This window comes from Capricornis sumatraensis, chromosome 9 (assembly GCF_032405125.1).
Source record: "Capricornis sumatraensis isolate serow.1 chromosome 9, serow.2, whole genome shotgun sequence".
NCBI classification, from domain to species: domain Eukaryota; kingdom Metazoa; phylum Chordata; class Mammalia; order Artiodactyla; family Bovidae; genus Capricornis; species Capricornis sumatraensis.
Window position 1 is genome coordinate 21313803 of NC_091077.1, and position 6000 is coordinate 21319802.

The window sequence follows — 6000 nt, forward strand, 5'->3', positions numbered from 1 at the left end:
AGGCCCCAGACTATATGATCGAAGAGAGTCAGACACGACTGAGCAACTAAACAACAAGATGGGTAAGTGGACAAAGCAAACACAGCAAAATACGACTTGTATAGCCTCTGGGCAGTGGCAATAAGGGCCTTCCCTGTCAAGTTCCCTCCGTTTGAAAAGTTTCTTCATCGAATGCTGAAAAGTCAGCAGAAAAGAAGCTAAATGCCTTTCTCCTCGTTCAGTGGCCTGTTCAAGCCCCGCCCACTCTCCTGAGCTTACGCTCCACACAGAACCATTCAGAGTCCTCTGGACTCTTGAAGAAACAGCCAGAAAAGGGAAGTAAACAAAAAACAACCACTTTTCCCTATGCCTCGCACAGGCCTGGGCAAGAACCAGGCCTCAGCCTGAAGAGGCCGGATTTGGCCACAAATCCGCATGCACACACGTCTGTCACTGGCGATAAAACTCAAGGCACCCTGGCATTATGGCAGCTCCATAAAAACACCCTCACCAGGGACTGGAGGGCTGGAGGGGGATGGCAGAGATGAGCAGGCTTATCTCAGACTCTGGGCTACTTTTTATCTCATTTATATATATATATATATATATAGTTGAAGTATAGTTAATTTACCATGTTGTGTTAATTTCAAGTGTATAGTAAAGTGAATCAGTTTTACACACACACACGCACATACTTCCTTTTTCAGATTCTTTTCCCATATAGGTTATTACAGGATATTGAATATAGCTCCCTATGCTATACAGTGAAGGCTGAAGTGGAAGTCACTCGGTCATGACTGACTCTCTGTGACTCCATGCACTATAGCCCTCTGGCTCCTCTGTCCATGGGATTCTCCAGGCAAGGATACTAGAGTGGGTAGCCATACCCTTCTCCAGGGGCTCTTCCTGGCCCAGGGGTTGAACCTGGGTCTCCTGTACTGCAGGCAGATTCTTCACCACGTGAGCCCTCGGAGAAGTCCGGTGCTATACAATAGCTCCTTGTTACTTGTCTGTTTTGGAATTTCCAGTCGCTTATGTGTTTACTTTGGGCTGTACCAAGTCTGCTGCTGTGCGTGGGCTTCCTCTGGCTGTGGTGAGTGGGGGCTACTCTTGAGTTACAATGCTCAGTCTTCTCATTGCAGCGCTTCTCATGCTGCAGAGCATGGGCTCCAGAGCACACGGGTTTCAGCAGTTGTGGCTCCCAGGCTCTGGAGGGCAGGCTCAGTGGCTGTGGCACAGGGGCTTAGTTGCTCTAAGGCGTGTGGAATCATCCCGGACCAGGGATCGAACCTGTGTCCCCTGCATTGTCAGGCAGATTCCTGTCCCCTGTACCACCAGGGAAGCTCAGAGTTTCCAGTTTTGTGGTGATTACACAAAGGATGTCTTGGTCCTCAGTGTATACATATTTGTGGCATTCTAGATAATTTTCTTAGGATCAGTTCCTAGAAGTGGCATTTCTAGGGCAACAAACAGCTGTTACCTAAGGCCTTCTAGAAATGCTGTAAGAATCTACTCTCCCACTAGCGGCAGAGGCGAAGGCCTGCTTTGCCACAGCCTCACTGATAGGAAGTATTATCATAAAAAAAGGTCTTGCAACACTTGTTGCCTTGATCTGCATGCGAATGCTTGCATGTGGGGTTGGGAAGTCTTCTCCTGGGGGAGATTTTCTTTCTGCTGTGTTTATGTTAGTCAGGAAGACTGGGGTCTGCTGCAGAAACAAAATGGCTTAAGGCAGGAGGGGCTCAGGACTTCCTGGTGGTCCAGCAGGTAAGACTGTTGGCTTCCACTGTAGGTGATGTGGGTTCCATCCCTGGTGTGGGGAACTAAGGTCCCTCATGCTGAGAGGTGCAGCCAAGAAAAACAAAAAAATTCAATATAAATAAGTACATAATTAAAAAAATTTTTGTCTTCAAAAAAGCAGGAAGGGCTCACCACAGCAAGACGCCACGTCATACCCACTAAGCTGACTGTTATTAAAAAGATGCAAAATGGCAAGAGGCAGCGAGGATGCAGAGAAACTGGAAGCTTGAGCATGGCTGCTGAGAAGGACGGAAAATGGTGCAGCTGGTGTGGGAAAGTCTGGATGGCTGAACACAGAATCACCATATGACCTGGGTGCATCCGGCAAAGAGCTGAGCACAGGGACTGGAAGAGATATTTGTACCCCCGTGTTCACAGCAGCTTGATGCATGCCACCCAAAAGATGGAGACACCCCAAGTGTCCATGGATGGACGATGGATGAACACAATGAGGTCTATCCACACGTAAGTGGAGTATTAGTCAGCCTTAAAAAGGAAGGAGATTCTGACTACATGGATGAACTTTGAGGATGTGATGCTCAGTAAGAGAAGCCAGACACAGAACACACACTGTCTGATCCCACTCACAAGAGGTCCTAGAGGAATCAGATCCAGAGACAGGAAGTATATGGTGGGGCCAGGGGCTGGGGGGAGGAGATGGGGAAAGTAGTAGTAGTGAAAGTCTTAGTTGCTCAGTTGTGTCCAACTCTTTGCAACCCTGTGGACTGTAGCCTGCCAAGTTCCTCTGTCCATGGGATTCTCCAGGCAAGGATACTAGAGTGGGTAGCCATTCCCTTCTCCAGGGGATCTTCTTGACCTAGGGATTGAACCCAGGTCTCCTGCACTGAAGGCAGATTCTTTCCCTGTCTGAGCCATCAGAGAAGCCCCAGGGATGAGGAGTCAGAGTTTCATGGGGACAGAGTTTCAGTTTGGGAAGGTGAGAAAGTTCTGGAGATGATGGTGGGGATGGTTGCAGGACAGTGTGAATGTCCTTAATGCCACTGAGCTGTGGACTTAGAAAAGGTCAAGACAGCAGATTATGGTATGTGTATTTTACAATAGAAATATTTAATGACATCCCACTCCCACAATCCAAGTGTATTTCTTCCTCTTGCCTGATGGCCTTCTGGGGCCCACAAGGGGTGCTGCTCCCTGGAGTGATCCGAGCACCCCACCCTATTGGATTTCGCTGTGACCCTGGAAGGAATCAGACAGCAGTCTACGGCCCCAGCCTGGACGTGATCCCAGAATGGACAGGATGGTAAATTTCACAGGATATGTATTTTCCCACAATGAAAAGTTTCAAAGCAATATTTAGGAACTGGTGGTGAAAGGTACACAGCCACTCTGGGGACTGTCTTTGCCTTCTTCTACAAGCCTAAAATTATTTCAAAGTAGGATGTTAAAAATGAACCCACTCTCTGTGTCTGTGGATTGGCCTGTTCTGGACATTTCCCATGGGTAGAACCACACCCTGTGTGTCCTTCTGTGTCTGCTTCTCCCACTGAGCATCGTGTTCTTAGGGTTGGTCCATGTGATAGCGAGCATCAGGGTTTCTCCCATTTTTGGGGCTGAGTGATGCTCCAGTGTGTGGAGGGACACCTGTGTTTATCTCCTCATTAATCTATCGAAGGACGTTTATGTCATTTGTATCTTTTGGCTTTTGTGAATCGCACTGCTCTGGACGTACATTCACAAATATCTATTCTAGTCCTCGCTTTCTATTCCTTCGGGTGTACACGTAGGAGTGGAATCACTGTCATATGGTGACTCTATGTTTAGCTTTTTGAGGAACTGCCAAGCCATAATATACTCTTAAGAGAAAAAAAAAAATGTAGGTTCCAAAATAAGATGTTCAGACCTTCACTAATGATACCAGTCTTGTGAAAATAAATCTGTAAATAATATTGAAATGTGAGGTTGCAAAAACATCCGAGGAAAGAACCCTCAGATATTAAACCGTGTCTGTTTTTTAATAAGAGCAGGTGGGTGTTTTAAACACTGTGCTCTTTGAACTTGTCTATGTTTCTAAACGTCCGGTTTCGCCTGCTTCACGAGGCATAGAAATAGGAGTTGCTTTTGAAGGAGGTGGGAGGGGTAGGAGGGTGCCAGCCTCCACCCTGAAGGTCTCCTAGTACCACCTGGGGGTGGGAGGGGGGCTTATGTGTTCAGGACTTTCACTGGTGGTGAGTCACTGACAAAATCCACTTCCCATTGCTTCTCAGGGATCCTGAAGTGGCTCACAATTTCCAGCTGCAAACAGCTGGCTGCAGGTTTTAGAATGTGCCTTTGAAGGCTGAGCCCCCCTGCCCTCCAGCACAGGGCAGCTGGTTTCTTTACATCATCAGATGGGGTGAGGGGTGTGGATATTCGGGGACTGAATTTTTCGCAGCTGCTCTAACAGGTGTCTGCATACTGGCGGGCTTCAGTCCATAATAATTTGTTCTCTTTAAAAAAACAAATGTGCTCAGTCGCTCAGTCGTGTTGTGTCCGACTTTTTGCAACCCCATAGACTGTAGCCCACCAGTCTCCTCTGTCCATGGAATTCTCTAGGCAAAAATACTGGAGTGGGTTGCCATTCCCTCTGGACCATAAAGAAGGCTGAGCGCAGAAGGACTGGTGCTTTCAAACTGTGATGCTGGAGAAGACTCTTGAGAGTCCCTTGGACAGCAGGAAGATCAATCCAGTCAATCCTGAAGGAAATCAACCCTGAATATTCATCGAAAGAACTGATGTTGAAGCTGAAATTTCAGTACTTTGCCCTCCTGATGCGAAGAGCCGACTTGTTGGAAAAGACTGATTCTGGGAAAGACTGAGAGGAGAAGGGGGCAACAGAGGATGAGATGGTTGGATAATATCACTGACTCAATGGACATGAGTTTGAGCAAACTCCAGGAGATGGTGAAGGAAAGGGAAGCCTGGCGTGCTGCAGTCCATGGGGTTGCAGAGAGTCAGATGCAGCTGAGCGACTGAACAACTCCTGCACTGTAAGTGGCCTCTTTACTGCTGAGCCGCCAGGGAAGCCCCCATACCACAGCTGGTCTTAGCCATTTTTGTTTATTTATTTGATTGGTCTTAGTTGCGGCCCTCAGGATCTTTAGTTGCAGCATATGAACTCTTAGTTGTGGCATATGGGATCTAGTTCCCTGACCAGGGATTGAACCCAGGACCCCTGCTTTGGGAACATGGAGTCTTAGCTACTGGGTCAGGGAAGTCCCAAGAGCTGTTTCCATGGGTAACACCTATGATGACCCATGTGTGCTAAAAGTACATTATGTGGACAAACCAACAAGGCTGTTTATATTGTTTCATGTGTTTTGACAGTTTAAATTAAACAAGGTCTCTCTCCTAGCACTGCTGACATGGGGACTGAGTCCTTCTCTATAGGGGTTCGTCCTGAGCACTGTGAGGGGCTCAGCAGCATTGCTGGCCCCATCCACTCAATGCCAGGAGCCCCCACCCCAGTGGTGACACTCGCAGTTGTGGCCTGGTGGCCCGTTGGGGCAGAATCCCCACCCACAGCTGAGAACCACAGACCTACCATTACAGACATCATGTCCTTTCACAAATTTCAAAATATGTAGCTCAGGAAGAGCATTCCAAGTTTCCTTAGCGCTTCTGCAATAAGTCTGTGACCTTTTTTTTTTTTTTTTACTATTTTAAAAATTCATTGATTTGGCTGCACCAGGTCTTAGTTGCAGCAGGCAGGATCTTTGATCATCGTGGTGGCATATGAACTCTCAGTTGCGGCACGCAGGATCTAGTTCCCTGACCAGGAATCGAACCTGGCCCCCTGCATTGGGAGCACGGAGTCTTGGCCACTGGACCACCAGGGAAGTCCCCAAAATCCAGTTTCTTAAGTTGGTTTCACCTTTTCAACCCCAATGTCAAAAGCACCAAGATGGAAAAACTCTGCCATAGAACATGCATGCTGACCTGTAATAACAGAAGGTAGATCAGGGGTTGTCTGGGGCCCAGAAGCAGGGAGAGAGGGAAGGAGAGGTCACAGAAGGGCACGAGGGACCTTTTGAGAGTAATAGGAAGAGTCACTTTGATTGTGCTCGTACTTTTACAGAGTATGTTTTCGTTGTTTAGATGCTAAGTTACGTCTGACTCTTTGTTATCGCCCTCCCATGGACTCTAGCTGGCCAGGCTCCTCTATCCATGGAACTTCCCAGGCAAGAAAACTGGAGTGGGCTGCCATTTCCTTTTCCAGGGGAT